Here is a 16,147-nt window from a genome sequence, read left to right as displayed (position 1 = left end):
TGACACACAACAGCTCTACAAATGGATTCGAAAAAAACGCAGCAAGTCTTATGGCATCTGTTTTCTATTGTGGTTAAATGATTTAGACTCTAACTTGTACGTTACTTAGCAATGCCAAGTATCAGTAAAGAAAGATGTTGCTTTAGTGACAAACTCTCCCTAACCTGGGACTGTTTGTGTCCCAGGCCAATGTATTAAACTGCAGCAGAACAGCAGTATTCAGCAGAGCAAATAAAAGGCTCCATGAAGATTTTAGAGAAGCTAAGAGAAGCTTCAACCCTAGAAAAATCCCTGTTCTACATCTGCAGTTTGTCAGAAAGAGTTAAAATGAGTCATTCTGGTTTGGGTGGCTGGATAGACCAGTTAGAGAATTGCTTTGCCCTGATGGAGATGCAAAGTGACAGAAATGCAACTGAGGATCGTACAGAAAGATATGAAGTGACCAAGTACTAAGGGCTTATAAATAAAGCTAAGAGAACCTGGAGTTGTAAAACAAGGGCTCATATGGCATTTCAAAACTTATTTGAACCAACAGGATAGCTCATCTACAAGTGATGTTATTACCAAAGGGAATGCATGCCAGGGTTGAACTACTGGAGAAATGAGATAAAAGACTAATTTTCACACATTCTCCAAGTATGAAATCTCACATATGCCTCAATGACGAACATGTTCAAAATACCTTCAAGAAATGGTCACCACAATTAAACAGAAAACTGTGTGTATTAAGAATAATACAAGGAGAACAGACCCCAGGAATAGAACTTGTTTTACAAGAAGGGAAATAAATGCTGCATTGTCACAAACATGAATGTAAAACTAAAGCACATGTTATGCTCAGGAGGTCACACTTGAAAACTTTCTCCAACACCTAAATTACAGTAACATTCCTAAGTATGACCTACCCTTTTTACAGAGGATATCAAATATAAAGAGATCTTTACCTTTCATTAACAAATGAACATTTTTTAGTTTTTCTAGTCCTTGGCTGGCTGACAAGTTTGTGTTTTATGCCATAATATCAAAACACATTTTTTTATAACACAGAACCCATTCAATAATTTTCTCCAGTTCCAGGTATCCAATTCCGTTTCCTTGATATATGAAATGTGTTTCAGAAGAGGCAGAGTAATCAGAGCTGGAAGATTTTGAGTGAAAACCTGTGGGGATTTTCCCATTTGTCACCTTTGGGCTCTGGTAGTGACTTGTGGAGAACGTCATGGTTCTCTACAGACTGTAAAATGAAGTTCTTCCTTTGTCACAAACAAACTCAGGACAAAGAATATAATGACTTTAAATTTCAAAGCTATCTTTTACCTCTATGCAAAATAAAGCAGCCATTAGTTCAGCTGCACAATTTTAAGTAAGTGAACAGGTAGATTAAAGCTGTATTCCCAGTTTGGCTACCAGCATTTTTTTTTCCTTGCCATGAACACTCATCCCATCAGGCTGAGGGTAAACCACCCGGTATGTAATATAATGATTCTGAGAAGAAAGAAGAGGTGAATGATGTAAACTCACCTTTTCAAAATGAACTTGGAAGCCTGCCGCAGCAATTTCAAAGTACATGAACTTTTCTTTTTGACAAATGCAAACATTTTTGTCTTACCACCAAGTACAGATTTAATAGTGTTCATTTACATTGCTGAGCTTAATCCTTATTTAACAATAATGAAAGACTGAAATACAAAAATCCCCTGGAGTACCCTTTGCATTGATAACAAAGTATTTTTTCTGATAGTGATTGGGAAGTACACTTACTCTTGCATATAACCAATAAAGTTTCTTAAAATCATAAAGCTGGTTGCAGAAGAGAGTTGTTTACCATGACAACTTCCCTGTTTCACTTCGAACATGATTCACTTTACCCAGAAAAGTCACTAAACCACTAGGACTTGAAGTATGAGCACCTAATATCATGAGGCTGAAGTTTTTTGATCAATTATTTTATTTGCTCAGAACTTATGACAAAACTGTCACCAATACTGAAATGCTAAAAGTGATTATGTTATCCAGCCAACATGGTTGGAATGAAAGAAAGGAAAAAGCTGTTTTTTCCAACGTTTAGGAACATAAAGTCCTTAATCTGTCTACTTGTTTATCATGAGACCACTCTGTCTTTGTTGGGGATGCGATACCACACATAACAGATGGTCCGCCAAAACCCTCTCACGTTGGCTTCAATTATTTGTGAAAGACTGCAGAGGGGGAGGGAAGAACTGTGATTATACAATAAAATCTGAAAGGAATACAAAGCCAGGTGCTAAACCACAGCAAGAACCCTACACTGAAGGGAAGATATATTCACGCACAAGTTGCCCTGAAACTGCTCCAGGATACTCCACTTCAACAGAAATGATCAAAGTACAAAGCCAAACAAGCATGGTGCCAACACAGATAGTTTCTTTGTTCGTTCTACCTACTTAGTATTTTTTCAACACTCCAAAGGCACATATGCCTGACTTTGCATAGTTTGTCCATGGAATTACTAATTTAATGTTACTGGAACATATGTAAAGGATAGATACACCGCTAAATGTAGCAATTAGCTCTAGTTGCAAAAGGATATAAAGGGCAAACTTGTAATGTAATGTAAAAGGAGACCAACAAACCTCTTAAAAGACAAGCACAACAATCCAAAGGGTGCTTTTCAATTCTCCTAACACTATAAAAATGCTTTTTCAAGGGCCCAATGGTCACAGAGCACCCCCGCACAGCAGAATGCTTAGAACAGACTTATTAAATCTTCCTTCATTTCCACGTGTCTTACAAAACTGCCACCACTGCTATACCAAAACACAAACGCCAACAATGTAGCAACACTTCAAACATATTAATGATAAAGAAAATACATCAGAAAAGATGTGGCAGAGTTCATAAAAGAGGTGTTTGTATATTATTTTCTATTTTTTTCCTGAGCTAAAAGTGTTTGACCTCAGAGCTGTACAAGTGCAGGGCATTTGCAGTGAGATGATTTGATCTGATTACGTAACCTGATTTCCCATGTATTACAAACCACTGCAGTTTTACCAGGCTCCCTGTCCCTTATTAGATCCAGTAAGTTACAGCTATCAAAATTATCCTCCTCAAGGTGCCAATACTTCTTGCGAACACATCAAAAAAAAAAAACAGAAAGGCAACCAATTACTTTCGACAATATGTTCCAAAAATTACTCCCTCAGGTATGGAAAAAGTCCAAATGCTGATTTGGTTCAGTTCCTGCCACTGTCCATCGGCAAATGCTTCTCTCAAAATTCTTCAATACTGACTGCTTTCTTTGTCAGAATACACTGGAAAAATCACTTGTGATTTTTCATTATTAGATAAATTATATACACAGCAATATAATTACATAAATAGATAACATCTTAAATATGATTCTCTATAGGAATATTTTCTCTATCCAGAGCTTCTAGAAGGAAGATGCTTCATCCACCTTGCTCAAGTCTACCATTCATTTTGAAGTACAGACACCAGAACTCTCATTAGATTACTATTTATTTCATTAGTTTCACAAAGCTAAGTTACCTCTATATTTGTACTCACATTTGTGTGTTCTAGGAGAACAGCAAACTTTGAGTGATATTCAAACCAAGATGATGGTTACTTCTGGAGCCCAGAACCCTCTCCCATTTCTAAGATGTGACCAGGTATCTTTGGTCTGTGCTGGGGGGGTTTACATCCATAATCCCATTCTGGGTTTTACCAACATGAATTGTTTGAACTGGGTCCACTTTCTCAGAGCAATCAAAACTGCACAACCTGGCTGGCTCCCCAAAATTACTTACACCTCACTATTCACTCACTCACCTTTGCTAACCCCATATCTCCTTCGCCTTAGCTTTATTTTCAGATCACGCTAGATACATCGAATGACACTGGACACAGGACCAGCCTTCACCAAAAATCCCTGTAATGATTCCTTCTTCAAATCAGATTCCTTTCAACAGTTGTTTTGAACTATAAAAACTAGTCATCTCTTCACAGTTATACTTACGTGACATTCTACAGGAGTAATTTTTTTCCTCCTCAGAATGTTACACAGCATCAGATGAAAATATATCACATACCTTCACAATTAGAAATATTTGCACTAATTAAAGTGTCAGAGAATAAGATGAGCTTATTTCAGAGGGCATTTTCCATAAATCCATAGACATCATTAATCCATACTGCCTTCTCTATTATTTCACTTAACCCTAATACCAACTGACTAGACTGCACCTGCCCTGGGCATCCAGCTTGCTTGTTTTAAACATCAGATTGACAGTAGTGCTTCAAGCATTTTAGATTCTCATTCTTAATCAACTAGATCTCAAAGGAAATACTCTGGTCAAAAAAAAAAAAAAAAAGGACATAGCTCACCGGTTATAAGAAAACACCTGGTTATAAGAAAACATCTAGTTATAAGAAAATTTTCGATAAGTTTCTTGTATACATATCAGAAAAAGTGCACTTAGAACAGCATTCACAGAATCTTCAGTGCAACATACTTTGCACAAACTACACAAGCTATTCCAAGAAAAACAACCATGTCCAAGTAGTATGTCATTGTATGTTAAATCCACACTATCACCACAGATTTGCAGTCTTATAGGAATCTAAAAGAAAAGCCAAATCCTGTTCCTTTCAATTCAGTTCTCCTTGAAGTAATTAACCATTTTCATCCCCTAATCAAACATGCCTGAAACGCGACATTAATTTTAACAATTCATCCTCCAAGCTACATACAGTAACAGATCTCAGAAGTTACAGCGAGGCTATGCATCCCTGCACTATACTGTGTGGCTCATACAAATGACACTTTCACCTCTACTAGGGAAGAGGTTCATTTAAACTCCAATGTGGAGACCTCCCTTACAGTACATGCTCCATCAGTCTACAAAACTTTACCCCAAAGGAACCACAGCTGTTAGGTTCTGAAACAAAGTATCACATCCATAAAAAGCTTAGGCTTGAGAGTCACCTTCCCTCTTGACTATGCACATCTCTTGTTTTGCTCTTTGATGTGTAACACTCATCAATATGCTTCTCACCATTTGAGGTAAAAATCCATAATGGTATGAGTGCTCCAAGAGCATACGCTAATTGTCACCACCTTAAGACTCTTCAAAAGTTAATGATCAGTTCAGCGTCCATTAACTCTACTATAACCTCTTCAGATCAGACTTTTCCCTAGAAGAGACATCAGGACAACTTGAGTTTCACTGGTATTTTTGGATAAAGTGATGAAGTTTCAGTTGGCATAGAGTTCCGTACAAATGACTCTGTAGAGCACCACTACAGGGTAGCATGGGAATCGCAGAGTGTGATGGAAATTATTTAAACAATCACATGATATATGAATAACCCAAATTCCTTCCTCTCACTGTTCAAGGGGTGTGGTGGTACTTCAGCTTTTACCAATCTGCATGTTGGGCACGAAATCAGTGATCTTGCGAGTTGTCATGGAAAGTTGCTTCCTGCTCATTGGCCTGGCAGCAAAATCCCTCTTTGGCCATTAACAAGTAATTTCTTTGGAAGAGCAGGGGACAGTTCAGCTGAGCAACCATCTAATTTCTTAATAAAGGAAAACAAGTCTAAGTTACCTGCAAAAAGGATGTGGGCAATGTCTCTGCAATTTACCATTGTCACAACTGTCATTCTTGTAAAAATCAGGCTTTTCAGTGTCTCGTTCAAAACAAATGTGTTCCATCACATGTGTCATTGCAGATGATAATTATATTCAATCCTATTTTTAAGTATTCATTGTAGGAGGAAAACAAAATAGCATCTGCACTTTGGTTATTTTTCACTCATATGTGAACAGTTAACTGCAAAGCGTGTTAATGCTCAAGTAGATGTAAGTCGTGTCTATGTGTAATACTCTGCAAAGTGAAAGCATTCAGCATTTTCCACTCAATTTCAGAGTAAAAAGAATAAAAGTAAATATGGAAGCTATGTAACATCAGAATTCTTTATAGCTGCCCTTTTTCAGTTGTGGATGTGCACTTTTCTTGTCTGTGTAGCCTTATGGAGGCTGTACCTACTTTTAAAAGTATGAAATTTCAGAGAAAATTTAACTATAACAGCAGCAGAAAGTCATTATGTTCCACCAATCCATCACTTTTATAGAAAAAAAAATATATTTTCTTCCAAATGAGCAATTTATAGATTCAGAGAGTACATCTGGGATTCATATTTGTAGTCTATTATTTCACAAGAAATAGCTCTAGCAAGAGTAAGGCTAGATAAATATTGGAAGACATTGACATTTTGTGTAGATTATTTCTAAGATCTGAAAATAATTTGGTAAGCATTGCACCAAACAGTGAATAGCAAAATCTGCAGCTGCTAGGTTGATGTAGTATTTTTAAAGGTTGTGTATCTTCCCATGAGGATAAAATAAATAAATGAACCACATACAAATAAACCTTAAAGTAAATGCTATTTGCATCATTTGGTTATGTTTAGCTTCAACAGTATAACCTCTGAAGTCACTACATGGGTAGGACAGTTTTCTGGTGATTCACATGCTGTCACCTGCTCACAGATACAAACTTGGGGCACAAAACTTAATCAACAGCTAATAGTAAAAACATCCATGGATATATATCATTTTTTTTTGTGGTGGTGGTAGTTGGTTTTGTTTGTGTGGTTTTGTTTGTTCATTTCTTTTGTTGGGGTGTGTGTGTGTGTGTTTGTTTGTTGTTGGTTTTGTTGGTTTGAGGTTTCTTTTACTCCTGTGCTACCTTAGCAATTAAATGAGGTGATCTAGTTTACAGTCTTTACAGGTAAATTATGTATTGTCCATGCAGGCAATTTTAGATATCCATTCAGTGACTTTAAGGAAATACTAAGTCCAGGAGTAGCATTCTTGATTTTTCTGTAAATTGGGGGTTAGCTAAAAATATTAAGAACATTCTTATTTCTAAGCAGTTTGACACAAATAAACCAGTTCAGAGGATAGCGTGCATCTCCTCAAAGGCAGTATTTTCACCACAAGATTTTCTTCTCCCATTCTGAAAGTGGATTCTTATTCTTTTAGAGGAATTAACATGTTGCAACAAGATACCCAAGCAAACCTAACTATTTTTAGGAACAACAGGTAAAAGTTTGTCACCAGAATCCCAAACAACCTTTTATTTGAAGATATTTTGTGTTAGATCTTTTTAAGTGTATAAAGCCCAAAGCTAAAGGGGCAAAGAGTGGTTGCATGGTTTTTATTGTTTTGTTGTTGGTTTGTTTGTGGTGGGGGTGGTGTTTTCCTGGGTATTTTACTCTGGCCAATCCTTTATGTGAAATTAATTCCTAATGTAATAATGCTAACAATATACAAGTTACACTAATGAAAAGAAATATATATCAAATACAAGAGTAATACAGATTGAGGTGTACAATAAAGGTGTTCTTTCTGAATGAAATGGGCTCCAAGAAGAGTAGTATCTTCAAAGCACCTACCTATAACTTTAATTTCTTTGCCTTATGAAATAATCTTCCTATATATTTTCAAAATTATAAGAATCAAATTTCAAATTTATGTATTGGTAAATGCCTATAGATAACTAAGGCTTTCTAAAAGTGAGGAGAAAACAGAGGAAACTAACCTGCAAATGCCTTCAACATCCTTATCCCCTATTCATCCACAACCTCACCTCTTTACCTACCATAGTTTACTAATTTATTAAAATTGATTCTACACTATAGACAATAGGATGTGCAAACCAAATATCTCTATATTAGAACAATGAAATAAGTGTTAATGGTTAGAAGTCTGTCTTCCTTTTCCACATCACCCTTGGGCTTCTAGCTTTTATGCAGACCAAAAAATGAAAAATTATTCTCAAAATGAAACCACTAAAAAATATTGTGCAAAAATCTGGTTTCTTGCCAAGGTTCTTCATTACAGTGACTTACTGAAGAGAAGCTTTGAGACCTTTTCTTAAAAAGCCTATACTAACTTTTCTGGTTAAAATTCCTCACTTCTCAAACTTCAATAGTTTCATTAATGTAAATATGTTAAATACTTGAATGAATAATAAAATTCTAAATGCAGCAGTACTGTGCAACAGAACACTATCTAATTTGTATAACTTCTAGTAAAACAACGTACATAAAGTATAGGTTTGAAGTACATTAAAAACACAGGCAGTATTATTCTCATGGACATGGAAAACGTAAGTATTTAGTGAATTTAATCAATAGTCACCCTAAATAAACAAAAGGATGCTACCCAAGGCAGTTATGGCAGCCCTAAAATTGGCATTTTCTGTTCAAAGTGCCTTGCTTGCAGTACTAGTAACTACTCACCTCGTGTGTAAGCACAATCAAATATGCTACCTACTACCCAAATTATCTACAGGATTTAATAAACAGGAATTTCACTTTGCTGCTAGTAAACTAGTACTCAAGCTACATGAGGTATCACCAACAAACAAAAACGTGCACATAAAGAAAATTCCTCTTGACAATAACATTCTGACACACAAAACCATCTTTGAAGAGTAATGGACTTTAAATGTCATACTTATTATAGAAATCTTAATTCCAAAGGCACATTTTTCAAATATTTTTTGCATCACTGCAAGAGGGTTGTGATTCAGCAGATGCGCTGATTACTCATTTATTGCAAAGTTAGTATATTGTAAAAGAGAGAATGTTAACTTTGGTTCCAGCTTAGGTAAGTGATTCAATTTCCCACAAATTTGCCATTAGACAAATCCATCCTCACTTGTCTCCAAAAGGACCTGGTACAGTGTCACAGTGGCAGAGATAACTGCATATCAGCTGCTCAGTGTCATACGTGCAGTGGGATTTGTTTGTTCCAAGTACAAATCCATGTACAGAGCAGAAACCCATTACACTATTATACAAGTAACTTGTCAAAGAGTTTACAGTTGCAAGGATCTCCACAAACTCTGATCATAGCACGCAGATATAGCGGAATATTAAGATTTTATACATATGTGCTTTATTATCATTATATTAGCAATACATAGTCCAGAAATACACTGAGCAACACTGGATGCACGAAGCAGATGAGCAGATGAAATTAGAGGCCGTACCCTCAGCAGCAAAATGCGAAAGAGCTTTGAAAGCCTGAGATTAAAAAACTCCCAATTATCCATGAAGTGCTATGAAATTCTCCTTCCCCAACCTGGATTCACATAACATGGTGGATTTGGCTTCAGTTTTTGTGGCTGTTTAAGGATGCAGCAAGCTTGAATCCTGTAAATGGCACACTGATTTGAGTCTACTTGCAAGCTTATATTTGGATAGAGAGACACACATCCACAAAAGTTGTTTAGGACTGTAATTCTTATTCCTCCTCTGCAGAGTGCAACCATGGGGAAAAAAAGAAGGGGTTTAAACCCATCAGCTGTATTACCGTGTTCTGCATTACCCTAAAACACCTTGTTGCCCAAGAGCTTTGGCATATATATTTTTTTAAATCCTGTGATTTTTTTTTTCACAATTATTTTATGATCTCTCACCACTTGGTCTTTCACTGTACATACAAATCCATTTGCTACAGGTTATAGACAGCACAGCTTCGAAACACCACTGTTACATAAAGAAACGGAAAAGGGGAGGGCTGAATATAATGTATTAAGGGATGAATTTTCTATTTCCTTAATAATTGGTTGATAAATAAAAAAGGAAGGTTTTATTGATAGTCAATTGTTTCATCCTTCTATTATATAGTTACTTGAAATCTTCATATCTAAAAATCCTCAGGCAAGTGCTACTACTAACATAAGTAAAATACTCAAGGAAAATTTTAAGTTCCACTTCCATTTGACTCTTCTTGGACCACTATAACACAAGATAAAGCACTTAAAGCAACCGAGAGTAAGCCTCACTAACGGCTGCAAGAATGATTTAATAACTATTTCATTTATTGAATTTGCCCTCCATGCACAGTTCAAATAGTAGGGGATCTAATGGGTTATTTTAGAAATTCTGGGAGACAAAGGAAGGGGAAAGGAAAGTTTCTTAAGAACAAGAAAGACTGAGAAAGCAACCAGTAATCCTTGACTAGAAATGCTGAGATTAAAAAGAAATAATAAAAAAAAAAAAATCATAAAAATCATAGAATGGTTTAGGTTGGAAGGGACCTTCCAAGCTCATCCAGTCCAACCCCAGCCATGAGCAGGGCCATCTTCACCCAGACCAGGTTGCTCAGAGCCCTGTCCAGCCTGGCCTTGATTGATCTCCTAGAGCTTGTTGATTAGACAGTTATGCTTGCAAACTTTATATTTTATTTAGTAATGCAGCATTAGAAGATTTTTATTGTTAAAACCCCAATTATTTCGTAAATATTTGTTTAGGTCACTAAACTCACTGTTAACTATAGCTTCTAAATAACTGAAAGCTGAGCTTGGTTGGAGCAGCCAAGGAGCAATGAAAGGAATGAAGTCTGTAATATTGAGCCTAGAATAAGAGAGCGAGAGCTACCCAGTTCCTAGACAGATGGCAACAGAGAGTTGGTGAATGGGTATGAATTTTTAGAACTCCAATATTGGCAATATAGGGAAAGCCTCCTAAGCTCAAATGCATGCAGCCTACATCCCTCTAAGCTTAGCCCATCAGGCAAACCAGGACACACGGGCTAAAAATAAAACAGAAATTGTGGCTCACTGGCACTCTACAAGTAGCAGAGTAAACAGAATGATAGCCAAGGTTTTTCCTCCCTACGTTTTAGGCATATGCAGCTGGCGCCAATGCCTTGTTCTCATGCACCAAGGGCGGCAGATGGAATGAATTACATATTTCAACAGCCCTTGACATCGCATCAAACACCTTGGCTTTTAGTTTTAGAAGAGTAACTCTTGAGAGTCTTTTTTTTTCCAGCTTTCACCATCCAAATAAAAATCATACACAGTTATTTCCTTTTTTATAGGACAATATAGCCATGCCATATGTTGCAGACTTGCAAGGCTTGCATAGTAAAGCAGTGCAACAGTTGCAAAAAAAAAAAAAGTTCAGGTTAAGGCTTAGTAACTAAGACACTACTCATTGAGCAATGTCATATAGGTAACTGCTGAAACCAAGGACTTTACATTGCCCATTGTATTATAGAAATTATGGGGGTGTTCAGCACTTAAAAAAAAAATAAAATTCAAGTCTCTATTGTTCACAGCTTGGGCAAGTTGATCAGCTGTATTTAAAACACATTGCCAATTGATTTTAATTTATTCCTTATATTTCATCACTATAGCTACCTTGGGCAAGTGCACTCCCTGAGCAAGGGGGACTTTTCCTGCTGATCGCAGGACAGGCTGGGAACAACATCTGGCACAGCCAAACATGCCCCAAAGCTCATCACCTTCATCCAGGAAACTGAAAATCGCTCTTTAGGCGCTAAATTCAGCTGAATGGCTCTCCCTGAATCAGATGGTGGGAAGTTCAAGAAGAGGCAAGCCAGGAGGCACCCTGGCTGCACAGGGCCAGGATAGAGCCTCACCAAATTCCTTCAAAAAAAAAAAAAAAATCTAAGTGATTCAGGTGATTAAAGTTTTCCTATCCTTAGAAGCTTGCAGGCCTTCTGTCTTTCTGGAGCAAGTTATCAAGAGATTCTTTGCTTTCATGTTAGCAATCATTTCTTCCAGTCTGAGGTTTTCAGCAGATCAAGTGAACGTACCTTGTTCTGACCTTGATTCCCTCCACTTCTGCTGAAGAGTGATCAATGCCGGCTATTCTGCTGTGTGCAGATAACGAACAGCTTCTGAGACTTTCCGACTGTATCAGACCCACACCCTCCCATAGCTTTTTAGCTGGAAACTCTGCATGCACAGGCGACTTTGATCCTAGGCTGCTCAATATTTCTTTGAAATACGTTCATAGCTGTGTTACTTAGTAGCTACTAACACTGATGTCGATCTCTTTATCATACTTGGTATTCTCTTTTCTCTTTTCAAATATTAATAGCACCATTTTCCCCCCAAGGCAGTTTACTTGTATTTAACTACTTTTTTTTTTAATACCTACAAAGCTGAGCTTAAATCTTTATTTCATTCCAGCTTAGCAAAAAGAAACATTTGAGCTACAGTACAGACTATTCTCTGCACATTTTTCTGCTAAAAACTTTTTTAAAAATTTATCTTGGGAAAAGGTATCCCTCTCTCATCCTTATCAATTGAAAAAAGTTGGAATAGCTACTCTTTAGAAAGCATACTCCTAAGAATTTTCTCTTGTTCAAGACCCTCTATGAATGCTAATGGATTCAGCGTAAATGCATAATCTGCTACAGATCCATATGGAAATAGGTGTTTCCATGCACCTACTTCAGTTCAAAGGTTACCCATTTTTTTCCAGCTTTGTTCTCACTGTGCTTCTTCCTAATTATTCTGTGTCTCTATGTTTAGCTCTCTGCCCAGTTTCTCCTCTTTCTTGCAAGGACAGCTGTGAGAGACAGGATTTTTGTGACAAAGATGAACTACTTCAATTCATCTCAGTTGTCCACTATCCTAATCTCTCAATTACCTTAAATCAGCCACTCAAAGCAAATAGACTAAAATGGCTTCCAAAAACAGAATAAGAGAAAAAGAAAAAAAAACACAACAAAAGCCCAGCACACATATAACAAAGGTGCAAAGAAAATATATTGCTAAGTTAAAAAAAAAAAAAAGTAAAACATCAACTCAGTCTACAAAACCAGCAGAAATCAGCAAATGGTAGAAAAAAAAACATGAGACCTGAAACTACATAAGATGGAGTTCTCAATCTGTATATTCAAAGCGACTTAAGTGTTCCAAGGAAAGTACTTATTTGTCATCATCACTGTGTCAAAATAAACTGATATTAGCCTTTGTGTTCAGTACCACATTAATCTAACGTAGTTACTAATTTCTGTGTAGCTCATAACGTGATGCAGTTCAAGGTGCAATTGCAATAGAAAAATCAACTGCCACACAGTCTAATTTAAATAGTGGGTATTACAGTGTATCCTGTTCTAGGAGTCAAGCACAGGCCTACTTGTTTTTTTTAAAACAACTAAATCACCAGCTGTTTATGCAGAATTGCTGGCAACCTTGGAATTGTCATTTGTCTTCCTAAGCTCCATGAACTTGATTCACCCATTTGTTTAAAAGCACAATGAGCTAGCAATGTAAATGTTTTCATTATTAGTATATAGTAAGGCTCAAGAAACAGCTCTTACACAAAACTTCCACTGGAGAAAATTGTACCTGCTGAATTGTACAGCATCAAGCTCTGCAGGTTGAATGGAACATAAATCTATGTGAAAGTCTTTAATTGCTAGAATAATCTAAATCTTTCAGGTTGCTAATTAGCTCAAAACAGACTGCTTAAGGTCTTAACACCCAGGGTTTATTACAGGCAAATTTTAAAGTTGTATCAAGTCTGCACAGGTGTGCACGCAAGAAGTAAAATTGTGGTGCTTTCCCCTCCACACTCAAGAAATGCTTTTTTAGCTTTTTTCATTATCCACATTTGATCCTTAAGAGCAATCACTTTAACTATAGCTTTTCAGGGATGCTGAGGTACAATGCCATTGTCAGGGGTATAAAGCACTCAGATTCTTGTTAAAAAAATCATCCACTAAGCCAGGTTTTCAAATAATATTGACAGAACCGGGAGAAGTGCAATATGACAGAGGTCAAACATCAACCCACGCAGACTAGGGTACCCATAGACAACCTGTATATTCTAATTTTTAATACTTACAAAAAGCACATGAGCTATTTAGCAGTGCTTCATCCTTCTTCTTTCATGGCTGAAGCTCTGATCCTAAATGAATAGCCCATGATATTTACTCAATACTTTTTCTCCTCCTAACCTCGCATTAGAAATATAAAAATATTGTTTTAAGGGGATATTTCAGAATGTTACAAAGTAGTCTCTTTCCTATTTTAGTATGCCGTGAGATCCATACTATTGTTCAGAAAGTTTAAGGGGAAAAAAAAAAAAAAAAAGCACACAACCACCTACAAAACTAAAATGCTTAAAAGATATTTAAAAGTTGCTGTAGTTTGCAAGGTATTTTACAATAGACCGGATCAGCCTCAGAAGCAACATGTATGCAGGAGAGAGAATACATATGCACGAAGAGCTGAGCACATGGTACCTGTCTTTTTCAAAGCCGATAATTCTGATGTGGTCTGACAGAAGCTACATCTAAGCTTTATCCTTTTCAAAGGCTCTCTCACTGCCTGAAAAATCAACAGATGCAGCAATGAAACATTTGGAAAGACCAAAAAACCAAGCATGGACCATTTTTCTCTCCCTGTTCTGACACACAGACACACAGTAGTCACGAAGTGAAGCCTCCTGTAAGCCCAGTTACTTGGAGAAGAAGGGAAAAGAGAGAAAGAGAATGAGGCGATGGGAAACAGTGGGCAAAGACAGCATTTTAAAGACACTTCCAAAGATAATTTACAGTTACAGTAGTGATCCACAGCACTGAGAAATTATACCTGTCAAATGACTAATTGGTGATGAACAACACATGATGGAGTGAAGCTGCTTGACATCAACTGTCAGCACCACCACAAACAAAAAACACCAGCTACATCCACAGCTGTCCCACCCAGCATATTAACCAGGGAGCTGAGACAATCCTTCAATATATTCAGCAAGACCGAGGTCAAGTCACAAGTGATCTCACTTCAGGTTAAAAATCTCTGTAATAATTTATTCTCTGACACCTTTTTGTTTATCAATGAACAAATATTATCAAACAAATCAGTTTCAAAAAAAATCTCCGCTAACAACACACAGCGCTTCAGCCTGAATCTGGACAAAGGGACAAACAGCCTCTTTCTCAGATCATAAAGGACAATTTGTAACCAAGCGACTTTTATTTTTGGCCTTAACTGCAAAGTCCGTTTTAGAAATCTACTGTTATGTTTTTAATCAAAATCATTTACCCCCAAATACTGCAACATGAATCAAATCACTTGCTTTGTAAGTTCAGTACCTAGAGACACTACAGAAGTTCTAACAGCTGTTGGAAAAACTCTGCAGCCTCTTTTTTTTTTTTTTTTTACTAAAGTTGCTGCAGACAAAGTTTACTGTAAATTGATGATTTAGCTGGATTAGATGTTAATATGCAGCCTGATATATTACTCATGAGAATGAGTCACAGACCTAATTAGAAACATGACATGAAAAGCTTTTGAGCCCACAATCTGGGTTCTCCCTGACATGAAAGACTTGACATGTGAATATATTTTCACTTACTGAGAGAAAATAGATAAATGACCTTTTACATCTAAATGTAAAAATGTCATGTTGGAGATGCATCACTTGCCTTTCTGAGAGTTTGGGGAAAAAAACAGTGAAAGTATCCAGTTTGATAAAATAGAAGCTCTTCAGAAACATGAAATATTTTTCCCTCCACCCCTTTCTATCTGCTTCCATATACCTGTCCAGCCATAGACATTAGAGAAGATTTATAATCCTCTGCCAGGTGGACATTTCCAAAGCTTCAACAAGGGGACCCAGAAGAGGTTTCGTTCACAGCTCAGCAAAGCCACATCACTGCTACACAGCTCGAAGTACCTGTGTATACCACTTGGAACAGTGTTTCAGCTTTCCAGGCTTAATTGATGATTAAACTAACCTTAGACCATCATTATTTCACTGTTTTGGCTGAAAGTACCGTGTAGGCTAAATTACTAACAATAGATTCAGACAACAGCAGAAGGGAGCAGCCATTCAATTAATGATAATGACTAGCAGTGGTCAATAAGCGTACCTAGGAAAGCATTAGTACCACATCATGTTAGGGGACTATTTGGTGCAGGGGATTAATTCACTAATTATTTATTTCTTGGGGCATAGGCCAAAAACCAGCTTGTTATAGGAACCAAGTGCAGTTAGTGTGGTAGCACAAGCCTGACCTATTTGCCTTCCTGAAGGCTTTGTTGTTCACTCAGGATTGATTTTAAGAGCCCAGTTTCTCACCCTTGCCTGTTGCCTTGCACTTTTAACTGTCCATCAAGGTGTTTAGGCCTGCCAAATACAATATTGAGAAAGATTATTGCTAGTCACAAATTTTTTTTTTGCATGTTTACGTTAATTATTCCTTATCTCATTACATAGAAATTGCACGACTTAATTTCTACAACAATTATTTAAATCCTGCAGTCTTATGCTAGCTATTATCTTATGCAAAATGAGACCAACCCTGAGATAAAAGATA

This window comes from Streptopelia decaocto, assembly GCF_964273445.1.
Source record: "Streptopelia decaocto genome assembly, chromosome: 6".
In the NCBI taxonomy this organism is placed as follows: Eukaryota; Metazoa; Chordata; class Aves; order Columbiformes; family Columbidae; genus Streptopelia; species Streptopelia decaocto.
Note: the sequence above shows the minus strand (reverse complement) of the source record.